This window comes from Accipiter gentilis, chromosome 23, assembly GCF_929443795.1.
Source record: "Accipiter gentilis chromosome 23, bAccGen1.1, whole genome shotgun sequence".
NCBI lineage: Eukaryota > Metazoa > Chordata > Aves > Accipitriformes > Accipitridae > Astur > Astur gentilis.
This window is the reverse complement of record NC_064902.1, coordinates 6,004,026-6,021,337: the sequence shown is the minus strand read 5'-3', so window position 1 is coordinate 6,021,337 and position 17,312 is coordinate 6,004,026. Positions and strand designations below refer to the sequence as shown.

At 43.2% G+C, this 17,312-nt stretch overlaps 1 protein-coding gene across 1 annotated transcript in view; it reads left to right on the top strand.

The window, feature by feature from the left end:
• Positions 1-17,312, top strand: part of HEMK1 (HemK methyltransferase family member 1) — a 111,788-nt gene that overhangs the window by 40,087 nt on the left and 54,389 nt on the right. The window contains exon 12 of the transcript XR_007509324.1: positions 14,834-14,910. The gene's annotated coding sequence lies outside the window, so the exon portion shown is untranslated. The remainder of the gene's footprint in view (positions 1-14,833; positions 14,911-17,312) is intronic.

The following is a 17,312-nucleotide window of genomic DNA, read 5'->3' as shown; positions in this document are numbered from 1 at the left end:
AGAATAGGAAGGAGTTATTATTATTCCTTCATGTTTGCATGAAGGAAGGATGGGAGAGTGTGACCTGAGAAATGTTCAGTTTTCAGAGCCGCAGTCTTGAGATATGACATGAGGGTAATTTTCACAGTTTGTGTTACTGGCACAGCCATTACTAGACACGGCAGGACCTGGAGGTATGCAAATGACAGATGTGATGGAGGAGGAAGGGAGCGGTGAAGAAACCATTACATGAAGTTCATCTAGAGAAGGCAAGGTTCTTGAGAAGGGGTCTGTCAAAATGAAGCTGCGGTTTTAGGAGGGATGGCCTGTGCTGCCACATTCCTGCTTTGCCACTCTGAAGTAGAAGTGTGGAGCTGAGTCTCCATAAGGTGCAAGTTGTATATAGGAGGCAAACTCTGAGCATCTCTGCTTAATATCTGTGCTTCAGAGAGTGAATGGAGCCCCTTCTCCAGTGTGGATGGCTTTCTGGTGGACCACAGGTGATGGGCAAGAAACAGTGGACAGAACACAGGACTCTGAGGAGCCTTGTTGGTCAAGAGCACAGCACTGCTCGGAGTGTGTCACAAAGGTGCCACTTGCCCAAGTTTCTATAAGCACCAGTTGCACAGTTAGGTATGAGTATACAGGAGGCAGAACTCTGCTTCTAGTGGGATGTATTCAGCAGTTCTTACATGGGAGATTTTGATTTCTGCTTTATGCTAGCTGCTGCCTATAGTTTTAGCTCCCCACCTGCTTCTTCTTCCTTTCTTGATGGTTAGCTCATCTCCTGTGTTTTGTATATACACTATAGCATGTGCACAGTGGGGCATGCCCATCAACTTGATAGCACAGTGCATACTGCAGTGGAATCCTTATCTGGCAGCCTGTGCTGCTGCAAGAGCTGCAGTACCCAGCAATGCTGGTAGGAGTGGCTTCTGCCATCAAAATCCTCACAGTTTATCTGAAATATTCATCCAAGACTGTCTAGAATGTGAAGACAGTTGCTAGGATTATTGAAAAAGGCCACATTGCTCTGTGACTTACCTGGGAGTGACCACCTCACCATACCTTTTCACTTTGAGCTTGCTGCTTCTCTGGAGTCCTTCTCTGAGCTTTGCAGTTCATGGTGTGTTTGTATTGCCATAGTGCTTAGAGGCTTTTCTCACAGGTCGCTCCCTCTTTCTCTAAGCTTTCAGTACTCTATTCCCCTGCCAGTACCTTGTTGTGTAACTCTCCCCCTGCCAATATTGTTTGCTTGCATGGATAAATTTCTTTATACTGGATAATTTGGAGTAACCTTGCGACTGAAAAATCCTAATCTAAAAGGCAGTTTAGTTTTGCATTGTCCTTCATGTGATTTTGCTGCTGATGGGATTTGCTGGGGTGGGAGTCATGGTGCTGTCATGTGCACTCTTTGAGAAAAGCAGATTAAGATCATAGTTCGCTCAAACAAGGCTTCTTCATTTAATGTGTATGGGCAGCGGGCACTCAGGCTGAAAGTAGGTTTTGTACTTTAACTTCCAGGTCAGTGAGTTTTTTGTCCCATTTGTGTCAGCAGACAGTAGCCCTTTGTTCAGCGTCACAACTTCTTCCACCTCAGCAACGCACATGCATGCGTGCACACACACACACGCACGCATGTGATGCAGATCCTGAACTGTGCAATAAACTCCACGGTAAGTTCCATAATCCCAGCAAATATATTGTCTGTTCTGCTTCAGGGCTTGATTGTGTGCCCTATTGACCAGCAATAAAGCTAAGAGTATGGAGGTAGTTAGTTATTAATTTATTTTGGCTTTTCCATCCATCATTACCTATGTACGAATGAAAAGGGGCATAAATACTTCGAGAGTGAAAATTTTGTCTTTGGAGAGGTGGCCTTTGTAACTTGAAAAAGTTGGATAATTTAATGAAATTAGTCAAATATTAAATAAGTTATTTAATTTAGTAATTAAGTAATTTTGTTACTAAGTAGGGCCAGAATTAAGGCCAGGTTAGGTCATGAGCATGAAAGGTCGTGAGTCATGAGCACAAAAATTAAAAGATGAACATATCTGGATGAATGCCCTGTAGCCTGTTGGTGTTCTGAACACAAAATAACTGCTTGAAATCCTGTCTTTGCAGCAGTTGGTGCTTGCTGGCACCCTCCTCTACTAATGCAGAGTCTGTAAAAGCAAGAAGGGAGGCACCATCCCGCTGCTGATGGTATGCCTTTTCCTGAGCACCCCTCTAGAAGGTGTGGGTGCTTGTAGAGCCTCAAGCATCCTCTTACGGCTAGCAGTGTATGTCCCACAGGAGCATGACACTTCTCCCTCTCAAGGTCTGACCTGCTGCTTTTCTGCAGGCAGTGGGCGGGAGAGTGAAGGCAACCCACTTTTTCCTTGCTCTTCTAATCTGCCAGTGCCTTACTCCACCAAAGCTCTGCTCAGCCCTGGAGTGCTCTCACACCCAGCTGTGCCTGAACTCCCATAACCTCGCTGTTTGTGCTGTGGTTCCCTGCAAAATTCCCTCCGTCCTGATCTGCTTGGACTTTGTCCCGAGCAAAAAATCCTGCTCGGGCTTCTCAGAATTAACGTGCATTAGCCTAACTCAGAATTGCTGTTTCCTGGGAAGTTCTGACACTGTAAAGCTTGTTTGGTTCCTGCCCGCCCCCCTCTTTTAATCAGATTTAAATAATTTATTTTTAAAATTTCCTATGAGAGCACTGTGTCCCAGATTTTGAGTTTTAGAAATGTTTTGCTCTGGGATTTCTGAATTTTTGTTTTGAGTTATATCCATTTTAAGTTGTTGTACTACTTATGCTTACTGCTGATTTGCTAAGTAAAGACTAGTAATAGGTCACAGTATGTATATTATATAAGAAAACATGGTAGTTAGTTACCTCTTTTTTTTAAAATTGATAAGAACAGCTGCTGCTTAATATGACTGAAACATCTTATCTTATTCTCTAGAACAACAAGTCCCTTGTTTGCAATGTAATGAAAATCTGGCACTGCCGTTACAACACCCAGGAATGCCTTCATCTAGGAAAGCAGATAACATTTTGTTCTGTACTAAGTAGCGATTCATCTTAATGATCTAAAAAGTAATAAAGTATTTCACTACTTCTGTCATGTTAGGGCAAGGTAATAACGATGCATGTGGGATAATAACCTCTAAGATAAAATACGTACAACTTGGAAGTTCTGAAATAGAGCTTCTGAACTGCCAGAAACAAAGCTGTTCCAAGTTGCTTTGGCAGGAACTTTTATCAAAATCAATGCTCTTTCGAAAACAAATTAAAAAAAATAAAATCTTTTCTTAAAAGAAGTTCTTCCCAAGAGGATGTTTTGATGGTGCTTTTCTACTAGCTGTCTTTCTGTCCCAGCAAAGGCACTCTATTATGCTCCTTAGCATTGTGAGTAGAGAAGACTTAAGATGTTTCTCACTAGGACTTAAACTCAAGTCTCCATAGTGAAAGTCCTAAAAATTCCTTCATTGCAGAAGCTGCCCTTCTCTGGCTCCTGTGCTGCTTTTGTACATCTTGTAACACATCATGTCAGGTGTGAAATAACTTTCCTCACCCTGAGGCAGAAGCGTGCTGTCTTTCCTGCCTCTCACAGGGGGAAAGGCCAGTGACACTGTTGGACCTCTTCCATGGAGGCCTCCCTCCACGTGGAGGAAATGGCAAACGTTGTCATGCCTGTTTCTCTTTTCCAAGGTGCTGCCCAAACATGCAACACAAATGAGTTCCAAAAAAAAACCAGGATGGCTTGAGCAGGGAAGATAGCTTGCATGACTGGGAGGCCGCAAAATTAATAGAGCCAAAGTTTCCTTTCCTGTCACGCTTTGCGTTGGGATTTGATGACTAGTGAGTGGGCCTTTGCTGTTCTTGTGGAGGAAGGTGTTTCTGTGGTTGCCTTTCAGCATTCGTCATTGCAGACGCTGGTGGGAAGCCACAGTTTGGGGAACCAAATTCCAGTGTGGCTCACAGCACAGATGAAGAGTTTCTCAGTCTTAAGTTCATGCAGCTATTACACCATATAGTTAAAACAAACTGATACCGTAGAAGCAGCTCGTTTGTTTTAAGCAAACATGTTCAATTTGGGAATAGCATCCACAGTGGAGGAGTGGATCTGGGCTGTGGCATGGCAAAGGACTGCAGTGGCAATGGGATTTATAAGTAGGATATTTTAATGGGAGTACACAATCCAGGCATCAATAGTTTTAAGAGGTAACGTATCCCAGCAGAGAAGCATGAATCAGCAGCGTGCTGCCGAAACTGGTCTGCCCTTAGCAAGCCATAGCTGCCATGTTCAGCCCACTCCACTGATTTAAAGACTTCCTTTTTCTTTTTCTTAATAGTATCAGTGAAAGAAACTCTTACCTAACAGGGAGGGCTAAGCTCTCCAGAAGTCAGAAATAAATGTGTTGCAAATGCAGAGATAAGAAGATGAGTGACAGTTTTTGAGTTCATGTAGAACAAGCAGATTTCATGAACTAATTTAGGCTGTGCGACCTTCATGCCATTATTACTGCAAGGATCTGGGAGCAGTGGATGAGTGAAGACAGGGTATGAAGGCAGTTTCTGGAACCATGCCACTGAAATAGCACTGGACAAGTTCCCATGGGTGTGCTCGTCTGAATTTTATTTCCACAAGACAACAGATGTCCCTGCTTGCCCCAATTCACAGAATTAGATTGAGGGTTGGAAAAATGGAAGAATGCTTTATTCCCCAGGCTAAGATCTGGGTTTAGCTATGTCCAAACTGATTCTCAATGCAAGTGTGAAAATGCCTTTGCTTGTTCTTAAATAGTATTTTGTATGCCGTTTTTGCCCTGTCTGGGTTTATACTGAAAGTCAATCTTTGAAAGGCTAGGCAAAAGGCTGTAATCTGGGAGACATTGTAGCTACGTGTATGACACTAGAAGCTCCAGGGAAACCCCAGCGTAATGAAGTCAGTAGGAATTCTGCCCCTGAGCGTGGAAGTGGTGCTTCATTAGCAGGGAAGCCTGAGGAGGACTGGCCCATGTGAGGAAAAGAATGTTCCCATTGTTCATGGCAGGAGGGAAAGTTCAGCGGATGTATCTGGCCATTCTGAAAGGGTGGTTTGGCTGCATTTTAGAGCTCACAAAGTCTAGTTAAGGGCTGTGTACTTCTGAGTAGGACGGAGGTCTAAGATTTGGGGGCCTAAGGGAGGCTCTGTCCTTCTGTCACTGCTGACTGAGCCATAGAAGATCCCAGGTTGAAAGCCAGAGACTCAGTGGTGTTCAGAAGAGCCTACCAACAAGGGAAGAAGGCCCAGGAGGCATAGGATCAGGGGAGTCTTCTGTGGGAGTTTGCTTGGTTTAAAGTCGAGGAGCAGGGCAGTGTGACTGGTACCTGCAGTTTGAGTGGGAGAGCCCTACAGAAGCACAGAGAGCGCAGGACCGAGTGCTGGCACCAGCTTTGCGCCGTGTGCGTCTTCAGCCGGTGTGGGAATGATGTGCACGAAGTCCTGGCAGGTGGGAGTAGAGGAGGGAATGAGCCGAGTGCTGAGGAGGCTGCTGGAGGCAGCAGAGGAACTCTGATAGCAATAGGAACATATGGTGGAGAAGTGTCACGGCTGATACGGTTGCAGGATAGTTTCAAGGAGGCAGTCCTGCTACAAATAGGGAGGTTTAAAACCAAGATGCAGGAGTGTGCCAAGAACACTGTGTACGGTTCTGTCAGAAAAGTGTACTCATGCAGGAGCAGGTGCAGAACAGGGCTAGGAGGATGAGTAAGGGACAGAAAGCTTAGCAGATGAGAGAAAACTAAAAGCAATGAGTTTGTTTTGCCTAGGAAAACAAAGACTGGGAGAGGAATGTGATGTCTCTCTGTAAACACTTCATTGCTAAGTACATACTAGAGGGGAAGAAAAGGTCTTTATAATAAAGATCAATGCTGGCACAAGGACAAATTGGTACAAATTTGCTATTAATAAACTTAGCCTGAAAATTAGATTTTCAACCACTAGAGGAGTGAGATTGTGGAGCAGTCTCTCAGAAGGAGAAATGGAGACCAAAGGAGCTTTGTAAAGAAGCCTGAGGAGCCTGTGGTAGCAAAGGGAGAGTAAATTAAATCTCTGAAAGTCTCGTTTTATTTTATGCATGTTGATGCTATAGACAGCCTGACACAATAGTCTAGGCAGGAGAGCAAGTTGCAGTGGAAGGTGGAAGCAGCAGTCAACAGCCGTAATTAAGAATCGATAGCCAAGTTACAAGTCAGCTGCAGGAGATAGGGAGTTTCAGGATAGCTGAGCTGTGCAGATATCCAGCTTTGGGTGTATCTAATGTTTAAGAACAGAGACTTCACCAAACTGACTAAGTTTAGAGCCTTTTCACAGCATCTTTTAGAAACAAAACTTGGACAGTAGGACTCTGTGCTAAATCTTCCTTCTCCACTTCCAGTTGCTGCCATTTTCTGCTCCATTCTGGCACAGATCTACACTATGGCTGTAGTAGGGTAGTTTTGTCTCTGTGCCCCTAATTCCTCGTTCGTAAAAGATTAGGATATGTTTTAGGACGTATTTTGAGAATGCCTCCAACTTTGCTGGAGACTTCCCAAGGGAGCCTTTTGGCATGAAATTGTAGAAGCAAGGTTAGCAAAGTTTAGCAGAGCTGCCTTTGTCAGAAGAGGTGCTAGGATCCTTTTGCAAACCAGCGTGTTGGTTTGCAACAAGCTTGAAATTGTGTTGGTAATTTTTGGATTAAGAGAAAATGAATTTCTTGAAAGTGTTTTGAAAATTACAGTGTTATCCTGGGTCAGAACTGAGGAACGCTCACCTATAGGACAAGCTGAACTTTTCAGGCTAGAAAATGAGAGGAAGATGCAAATAGATAAGCAAAAAACCAACCAGCTAAAACAAGAACTTCAGACCTTGATGGTGGTAGAAAGAAAGGTATTCCTGGAAATGGCAGTTCTTTGGAATTGGAATGAATTGAAGAATGCAAGAAGCAGGCAATAAATAGAAGATGCATCTGGACAAAAACATGAGGAATGAAAGAAGGGATAGTAGGGCAGGCAGAGCAAGTATCTTTTTTCAGCTCCTAATCAGACATGAGCATTCAGGGCAAAGAGAGACTTTACTTCCCATTCCTTCTGGCTGCAGACCTGGAGAGCATCAGAGATATATGGGAGAAAGCCAGAGAAGCATTATTGCCCATCTGAAGAAAAAAATCTGCTGCTTCTTTGTATTTTGCCACAATATCCACGGTGTAGCTCTGCTGAGTTTGGTTTTCTGTGCAGCATTTTTGTCTCACTAATGGGCTTTACTTATTTGGCCCCCAGCATTATCCTGACTTGTCAGTAAAACTAAGAAGAGCACTGGAAAATTGCCATTAATCAGTGGAGTCAGTGCATTGGAGGGATAAAGTGAATATAAAAATTGCATTTCCCAGAGGAGGCTCTTACCCAATGATGTGAGAAGTCATAGGTTTTTCAGAAGTGGCCAGCTTCTCTTGCCTCCAGCTCATTCAAGCATCCTGTCCTTGCATTTTCAGGTGATCATGGGACCAGCAGGGAATTTTGGTAGGGAGAGGGGAAATCGTGAGGGGCTGACACCAATGTGATCTAACAGTTGGCAAGGACAACAAGCCTAGTCCTCCTCTGCAGCCCAGCTTGACACCTACGGTCATTAAGCAGGGGCTTGAGCTCTTAGCTTACTCCTTATCAGTGCCTTTGGACCGTTTGGCCTACTTAGGGAGAAGTTAACCATCCTGTGCACATGCTGTTTTGGTACCTTCTTTTTATATTCTTCTTTTTGTGCACAGAAATGGTGTGATTAAAGCTAGGCCTCAGGGATGCATGACCTGCAGTTGCTATTGACTTTGAGGGATGTTTTTCCACATTTGACCTGACAGGTCAGGAGAGACAGGATTGAATCCTGATCTTACCTACTATAAATGAAGACAAAAAGTTGCTCAAAACTGTATTCTAACATATCCTGTCTGGAAATGAGTGCAATCTTACCCTAACACTTCCCACCAGCATCTCCCAATATTACAGATAAAAAATTCGATGGTCAGAGAAAGTTACTAGTAGACTGCACAATAAGCTAAGACTGTTTCATCAGCTGAAGGTTATAAAATGTAAATGATCTGAATTTGTTAATGGAATAATTTCTACAACATTATCTCACTCTTCTGAATATTTGGGGTGTTAAATATTCCAGATACCATTGTGATAAGTCTGAATTTCTGTCTGGTTTCCAGAAGTTAAAAGCTGTGGTTGGATTGTGCAAGATGTAGATCTGTAGTCTGCAGGAAAAAGGGATTTTCTTTCACTTTTCTTTTTCTGCAATATCTGAAAAATGGAGTTAAACACCTACTATTCTGTAGAGACAAAAGTTTTGTCCTCCGTTGTCCAGACAATGCCTGTTCAGATATGGCAAGAATATCTCTGTTCCAAGCTGTCTTAAGATGTTTGCCTGAGCAACATAGAAGCATTTGGAAGAAGCCTACCTACATGCTGAGTAGCTCACAATCTTCTCTCTTGGCAAATAGAAGAGGTGAATACAGCAAATGCTGCTCACTGAGAAGCTGAAAGCCTCAAGAAACCATAACCAAGATGAATCTATCTCCTGAGATCTTCAAAAAATTCTTTTGTACTTTCTGTCAATTTAACATAGATGATAGTCTGTACAGGGGATAGTCAAAACGAATTTCTGTATTTCCCTCCATTTGTTTTCCTTTCTTCCTTTGCCACTCCATTTTCCCTCTTCTTTCCCTCACAGCTTAAATGAAATCAAATAAGGTGCTTGGTAAGTGTTGTACTGTTTTAATTCCTTTTCTTAGTAACTCTATTAGTTAATGTAAGAAACTTTCACACATTAAGCAGCTATTTTTTATTGTATTAGTTCCAGCAAAACAGCAGTAACAGAAACAAAAGGCTCAAATCTCATTTGCCTTCCCTTTTTCTTATTGCTTACTCCAAACCAGAGCAGTAGATGTAGTTGCAGTGGATGTAAAAGAGGACTGAAAGAATTCTGAAAAATGAGTAGTTGTAAACTTGCAAGTTTTACCCTGAGGGCATGCTCAGTTTTGAAACTTTCGTTTTTGTAAGGTGTTTGAGCTTACAACAGTGGGTCCTCAAGAGTTTCTGTATTCCTGTAAATCGTATTGAGAATCGGTCTCAGCTATGGACATTCCAGAATGGCAGTGCCCTCAGAATAATGGAAATGTTTAGAAAATGTTTGGTGTGTCTTTTTACCTTGTGACACTGCCACATCTCCTTCCTGTACGAGTTAGCCATAAAATCATGTTTAGCCTGGTGTACACAACCACAAGGGCTGCCCTACGGCCTTGAGAGCTTGTAAAAGCAAACAGTGGGTGTCAAACCCCACCCTCAATTGGATGGAAAAGCAGAAGTCCATGGAGCAACCCAAGCAGACTTCTCCAATAAGAAAAGAAAGTTGAATGGTATTTGCTAGTTAGCAAAGGTGGCTGGGTTGAAAGAAATTACAAGGTGTTTTTTCTAATCGGGGGGTCCTTTTTCCACACAGAAGTGCAGTCCTGCTTATCCTGTCAGAATGACATGCTCAGCACCTCCCTCAAGCTGAGTTTCAGTCTTTCCACTTACTTCTGCCAGTAGTGAGGTTCATTGCAAACATATTCTTCTTGAACCTGCTCAGCTCTTGTTGCATTAGTTTCAGTCTGACAATAAGTAATGAAGGGTGGAGTATGTGAATCCCAAAGAGTGTGTTAATAAATTCAGACTGAAGAAACTGGTTGAGTTTGGAGTGTGTTGCACAAGATGTATTGAAAAACCCAGCCACAATTTCCCTGTAATTGCAATGCTCCTATTCATGATTGTCGAGATTTTTCCATTACAAGGGTAAAATCCCTGCACTGAATAATGAAAGGTCTTTATCCTAGAAGTTACATTCCCCTCTTGTGGCTCACTTAGGACATTAGTGCAACTCTAATATAAAGGACAGCCCATCTCCTGTCCTATCTTCCTACCAGCCGTTCCTGTCTCCACAATTAGCTTGGCAGCTGGGGTCGTTCTTTGTGCTGGTGCAGCCTGTTCGCTCACACTGAGGTTTCTTACTGCCATGAAAGAAAAGGTTAAGAACTACAACGAGCTCTGCCATCATTCGTAAGGCCTTAGGAGCCTGGTGCTGCTTCTGCTTTGCAGAATTCCAACACCCGGTGGACTGGACCTTGCCACCTTCTCTGAAAGACAAGCCAGCTACAGGGGATTTATAAATACCCTTCCATACAATGGACGGAGAACGTGGCAGGATGGAACTCGGCACATCCCCGTGACTTGGTTCAGATTCAAGTGATGTCAGGCTGTTCGTGAAGTATGTCAGTTATAATCAGTGCCATGGCATCCTATCTTGTACCACTTTGTCTAGAAATATCTGAGGGGGAAAATCTTGGTCATTTTGGATGCAGAGGGCCTCCCATGCTCAGTTCAATCACTGCTTACAGTCTCATTGTGAGGATGCAGCAGATCAAAAGAAGGAGCAGATGGCATTAGAAGGTGGATTCATAAAATGAGGAAGACGACTGCAGGATTACCCCCATCTTTCCCTTTTCCTGGCTAGGCGTGGGCTTCTACAGTCTTTGTAATGCAGAGCTCAGTGCCTAGCTGAGAAGTATCATCCAACTACTGAAGTAGATGTAGTTTTTAATATCCACTTCTCTATCTAGGATTATGGACAATGACACTTCTTTTTAACATCTGAATGCAAGGGAGTCCGCATTCTGTGCTGTCTGCTGCCCAAAGGTTAGATTTAAATGTAGCAGAACAGTCGGGGAGGAGGACGAAGAGATGTTTGTGTGATGCTGAAGTTTCTGTTCAAGGCAGTAGTGCCAGACTCTGGAGAGGAAATCCACTTGAAGCTACTAACATGATGTAATGCTCTCAAAAAAACCTGTACAAATCAGGAACTATACTAGCCTCAGTGTTGTGTTTTTCAGTCTGGCTCCTCCGTGCCGCTGTTGACCGGGAGGAGCAATGCTAAACAGTCCCTGCAGGTGATGAGGCATTTGCCTTTCATTTCACTGGATCACAGTAAGGGATATCATAGAGAGACAGGACATCATCTAGTAAAAGTTAAGTTTAGCTGCAAATATCATGGCATATCACAGTGATATTTGTGTGAGGTGCTTCTCTTCTATCCTGTTACTATGAAGGTGTAGTGCTTCTTGTTTTAACCACTTTTCTGAAGTGCTTACACCTTCATCATGCTTGAGCCATTCACATTGTCACCTATTGGAAGCATCTGAAAGGCAACCATGCAGACTGACTTGTTACACAACCTTGGTCTACAACACACCTGTAATTTTCCACCTTAAATCCTAATACTGCTGGGAGGGGTTAATGGTAGTGTGACTCATGCCAAGTGACTCATGACCCGCCTGCTGCCTGCCCAGCTCTGATAAAAGCTCTGCAAAGAGGTTTCAGAGGATCACTTGCTCTGATCATACCAGCTCATGTGGGTGCTTGTCTCCAAACTCCTGTCTCTGCTGGCAATCATCTTATTTGAAGTTGACAGCTCACATCAAGCTCATGGGCTTTTCAGTGACTTTAGCAGAAGGATATCCAAGAGCTGTATTTATGTTGTAACCTATTGTGTCATAGGTTGAGGAACATCAAAAAGTTTGGGATTTTTTTTTCATTCTCTTTGAAGTGACAACAATGACCAGATATTTGAAAATACTCTGGTTCTTGAGCCTGTGTCTGTTAGGTTCTACCATCACTCTGTGCTGAACTTGGTGTGTGTTGGGGATAGATGACCTCTGGGAAGTATTTAAGTGATTGGGTTGATAACTGGGGGATACCTGCGAAAAATGGCCTTTTTACCTGGCTGGTGAGGGCTGCTAAATGCTTGCCCTTCATGCAGGTGTTGCTCATAACCAGGCAGGTGTTAGGTGTAAGTCAGGAGTGTGTCTCCTGCAGAGAGCACGTGGAGCAGCTTGGGTACAGGTCTGGTTTGCAGTAGTGCTTCTTTACATCTCTCTGGGAGAGTAAAGGTGTCTCCAAGTAGGCATGAATTAATTTTTCATCTCTTTGACCTTCTTTCCTCACTGGTGGACTGGTAGAGAGGCACTGTGATGTGACGATGAAGCAGATTGATCAGTTCTGGTCAGCATGATGGTGGTGATGAGGCTGCAACAGTGTGCTGACAAAATGGTGCTGTACTAACTTTGTGCTGATTTCTTCCAAATGCTAGCACTGTTTGTTCCCATGCGAGCAAGGAAGGAAGAAGTGGGGAACTGTGCTTAATATTAATTTTCAGTGTTGCAGTTAATTGTAGAGTTCTCTGAAAAGTGAATATATTCCCTTTCCTAGTGTTCCCCCTCTGCTCAACTAACCAGAGGTGAAAGCATTGGCTTCCCAAGATAACTGTATCAGCACAAGGTCATTTTTGTTTTGTTTCACTGTTCCATGTGTATTAAAAGGAAACAAATCCAGCCTTACTTGTGTGCCTGAAAGATGAGGCTTAAATATAGTGCTCACTCCTTTCTTCAGAAAGGAGAGTCAGACCAACCCTGATAGCCTTTGAAAACTTAATATGTAAAAATATGTAAACAAGAAAAGGTTTTATGTGGTTCTGCACAAGAAATGGAGAAATAACCATAGTCCTTAAAAATGCTGGGAGAGCAAGTTATTTTTCACTGAATTGGAAACATTTAATCTGATTTAAAAGGCCATTCTTTAAGGCAAAGTTCTGATTTTTTTTTTTTACTTGAATTGATTGCATATTATTGCTAATTTGTGGTTTGAACAGCACATTATGCATTACACTTAACTAAGATGGTTATTGCAGCTTACATCACTCAGAGCCCTGCTTATCTGTATGTAATATCTGTACATCAGCTTGGTTCAGACTTGCAGCAGGCATTTATGTTTATTTGATAGCTGAGATCAACTCTTTATTCTTTGATCTAATAAGAGATCTAGAAGAGAAAGGATAGCATATAAATTAATAATATCCTCAGTACAGCTTTTATATAACAAAAATTGTACAATGTACACAGTGATCCAGTTTATAGTGGAGCATGAAAATGGCCTGTGCCGAAAGCTTTCAGAAAGGAAAAGTATCTGTACGAGAAAGTAAATGCTTACCAGGATTGTATGACAAAGTTACCAATTTCACTTGTGTAGCAGTGGAATGACAATATAAACAGCCATTTCTTTTCTTTGAACAGTGTTGCTGGGTTTTAACAGATGAGTACGTTTTGTTTGGAAGGGTAGTCCCAGGTTTCAAGTAATATCTCAGACGTCAGTGTTGAAGTGAGGACCTCTGAACTGTTTATTTCCTGTCTCAGTTCAGATTAAATCCTGTGGCCCCATAAACGTGGGCAGGGTCAATCTTGTGCTCTGTAAATGAGCAGTGCTGGGAGTTAGTATCGCTCACAAAAATGTTTATAGTCCTCATATGGTTTTATGGTGTTTGAGTTTTGTTACTTGAGGGATGCAACAAGATGTAAAACCAGGAGGACTTTACATCACATTTATTTCCCAAGAAAGTGCCTCTTTGTGCTACAGGCTGCTATTCAGTGCTCTATTCAGTGGTTTTGATGCCTGAAGGACACTAGTGAAACTCTTCCCCACCAAGTGACCCACCTGTGGCCTGAACCCCTCCTGTTTTTCGCTTCTGTACGTACCAGCACCTGCTCTCCGTGCTATTTTCTCACCAGAGGCACCTGTAGATAAACTGTGGCTCTGTTTGAGCATTGGAGTCATGTTTACAGGGTGTGGATTTTACAGAGAAATAAGGAAAGGCAAGGCACCTGAGCAGTGAGGCTCATTGAACTGTCATAAAAATGGGGAAAACACCTGTATTTTCTGAGGTTGATCAGCCTCCACAACAGCAGACAGCAGAGACCCTCTGCTGACTCGGGAAGCTGTGTCATGCACAAAGGCCTTTGTGGTGGCACCACCTGTACCCGCCGGTGAACCGCACGGCCTGCCTCCGCGTGCCGGTGCGCGGGGACCACAGCTCGGAGCGGAGGAGTCCAGTCTTCACACTGCCAAGTACGGTTTATCCTCTTAGGATGTCATCAGGCACAGTGGGGACAGAATGAAGGGGAAGGGAGGGTTGGGGGTATGGTTCCAGAAGCATTGCAGCTCCTTTTTCACAGCACGCCAGCAGGTTCTCGCTTCTGGGGTGGCAACAGTTCCTGGTTCCCGCTGAGTTCCTGCAAGGTTAGGAGCTGCTGCCTCACCCAGAAACAAGTGTTTCATTCTTTCCGCTGCTTTGAGGAAGAAGCAAGAAAAGAGTGTGCTGGATTTCAAAATGGGGCAGTAGCTGTTGTCCGTATCATATAGCAAATTGCAGTTTAAGAACCCTCTACCTCCCAGTCCAGGGGGATTTATGAGCTCTAGAAAATGCAGAAGCAGGCAGTAAAGAAGGACCTGCTGAAAATGGGCTCAGCTGCCATGGAGAAAGGAGCAGAAAGAGGGTTAAAAAGATTTTTTGACTAACAGGCCAGGTAGATCAAGCCCTTTGCCTCTAATCCTTGAAGGGACAGCAGAATAAACTTGGTGGAGTCATAGAATACAAGCCTACAAAACTAAGTGCTGGATCCTCCAGCAGAGCAATCTGGGCACTGACAAATGAATGTAACAGATTCAGGTGGAATTTATCTTCCTGTCACCATTGACCATGGAAGAAGCTCCTGTTCTAAGAATTTCAGTTAGATGTCTGCATTTAGCTGGGTGAACATAGGCAGCAAGGGCCTATACTAGTCTTGTGCTGAATTAGTTAAAAAAAAAAATAAATAAATGGGGGGGGGGGGGGGGAGTGTCTAATGTGTTGTTCAGTGAATCAGTTTTTCCTGGAAGAAGATATTCCCAAAGAGTGAGAGTAACTATTTTTTGCTTTTTTTAAACCAGTTTCAATGGTGTGAATGGAGCCAATGTGGTGCACAAGTCTGGGCAGAATCCTCTATTGACTGTGAATTTCAGTCAAGGTAAGTCACTCCCCTGCTTTAAGATTGTTACACTATCAGTGTCGTTCTTTATGTGGTAACCGTGTAAAACCTGCAGTGCTGGGGTAGAGAGAATGACACTCTTTTTTGGCTTTTCTGATGAGCCCAGCAGGCCTAAGATAGCTTGGGTTACTAACCAAATGAAACACAGCCTTTGGGGTAAGCTCTGGCAGGTGGAAATTGCTGAGACTATTTCTAATGTGATGTATGGTGGGTACCCAGCTCCTGCCCTACATGCTGCCCTCTGAGTTGGGGCTTTCTGGAAGGGGACTCCTAGGAGTGCCTTAAAAATAAGGGAATGGCATGCAAGGAAAGAGGAGGGGGATGCCCAAGGCTCTTCTGTCCCCTTATGCTGTCTGCCAGAGGTATTGTCTTTGGCTATTGTCTCTTGCTTTGTTCTATGTCTGGGTTTTCTTATAATGGGTTTAGTGAACACGCTTCCCTCAGAGTTTTTCTCCTGTCAATATTACAGTGAAGTAGAGGTGTGGATAAAACACAGACGTTCCTTCCAAAGCACTATTTCTGTGCACAGGAGAATTCAAGGCAGCAGCAAAGCATCACAAAACCCACAAGATACTGGTACTATATTATAATATCAGTTGAACAGCATTGTTGGTTATGTTCGGTTGGCTGAGGATCCAGGAGTTAGCAACAAGTGGTAAAAGCCGATCTGACTGAAGGCTAGTTGGTTTTAAACAAAAATTTAAGAGCACTTAACATGTGATTGGCTGGGACTTTTTGGCTGAAAAAAAAATTGATTTACATTTAATAAATCTGTTTCCCAGTTTCTCAAAAAGTTCGTAATTTTTGACAAATTTGTGTGTATGTGTATACGTAAAAAATGAAAGCATAATGTTCATTTGAGGATGGAGTTTATGTATTTAAGCTGTAATACCCATGGGTATCTGGTAAACAGTGATGTAAATATGTCATGAACTTTTGTTCATGAGAAGAACTTTCCGAAGTAGCTGCAGCTCTCAAGACTGCAGAGCTCCATGTGAACAGAATGGATCAGAGTATGACAAGCTGAAGAAACGGGCCTTTTGGCTTTGGCCTGGCTTCTCAGGGTTGGTTAGTGAATGCTGCTTAAAGAATCTTCCTCCTCTTGGAAGTCAGTTAGTATTTCAAGTTAAAACTTATTTTCGTTAACAATGAGTAATTTTAAATGAAAAAAAAGGATTGTAGCTGTCATGGCTGAAAGCTAAAAGTACAGCTAGAGCAGAAGTAAATAGTCACATACCCTAAAGGCTATGTGCTGTGGCTCAATAAGCTCCCACAAAACCCATCTTTTCTCATAAATGGCTTTTTCTTCCCTGACTTCTCATTCCTGAAAGCTTTGGTAAGTAGGAGGCTGTGCAGCACATCTCAAAGTTTATCAGACCTAGTTAGTCAGACGAGAACAAGATAGGCTCCAGAAAGAAGGACAAAATCTCTTCGGTTTCCTCAAAGAGGTTTCCCATTATGGCAAGCCTTCTCACACTGCCTCCTCCTCCGAGTTCCCTCTGCACAGAAGGGAAACTAACAAAGCACTGAAACTAATTGCCTTTCTCCTGGATGAAGAGTCAGGTGCTGATCTAGAAAAACTTGTCCACAAATACTGCTTTTTACTCTGGGCAACAGCACAGAATTCCCTGATCACTGTTAGTAGTGTTTAATTTGCGGAGACCTCTGTGGTCTATAACTAAGTGTGGCAGATAAGGGGAAAGGGAAGATGCCTTGTGATTTTGTGGTGAATCTGACCGGTGGTGAAAACAGCTCTTCATGTCTTATGGAGTGACAGCACTGCAAGTAAGAACGTATCACGGGTAATGTGTTGGCTGGCTAACCTGACCTAAGTGGTGGCTGCTTGCTAAATCCAGGCTGTCATCAGAGTCTCGGAGATGAGAGGTGTTGGTTTTTCTAAGGCTTTGGGACAGACTTGTCTTGTCTCAGATGAGAGAGGTTAAATGAGACCCAAATGACATAAGCATTCCTCATGGTGTTTTTGTTGCGTGGGTGAATGTTTCCAATAGATAGGAACAGCTCTGAGTACTATTGTTTCTGTTCATGTGTAGCTAGAAGAGCATACAGCTGTCTTCGTAGACAGCTGGTATTGCCACAGTTACCCAGCTCCAAGTCACTCTGCTGCAAAGTATTGAATATGGGACCATACACTGAAATTGCTCTGAAACTGAAGCTAGCATAAAATAAGAGCTGCTTGTTAAGCAGTGCGTTGGGGAGAGAACATGTAGCAACAGTTTCTCAGAACTCATATTGGCTTAAGTGGTATCAAAGAGAAATTCAGCCTGTGGTTGTAACCTGTGCCAGGGGTTCCCAGATTGGTGTTCCTCTAATGCATAGGCAGCAGCAGTAGCAACCCCAGGTGTTAGCGACAGCCATCGTTA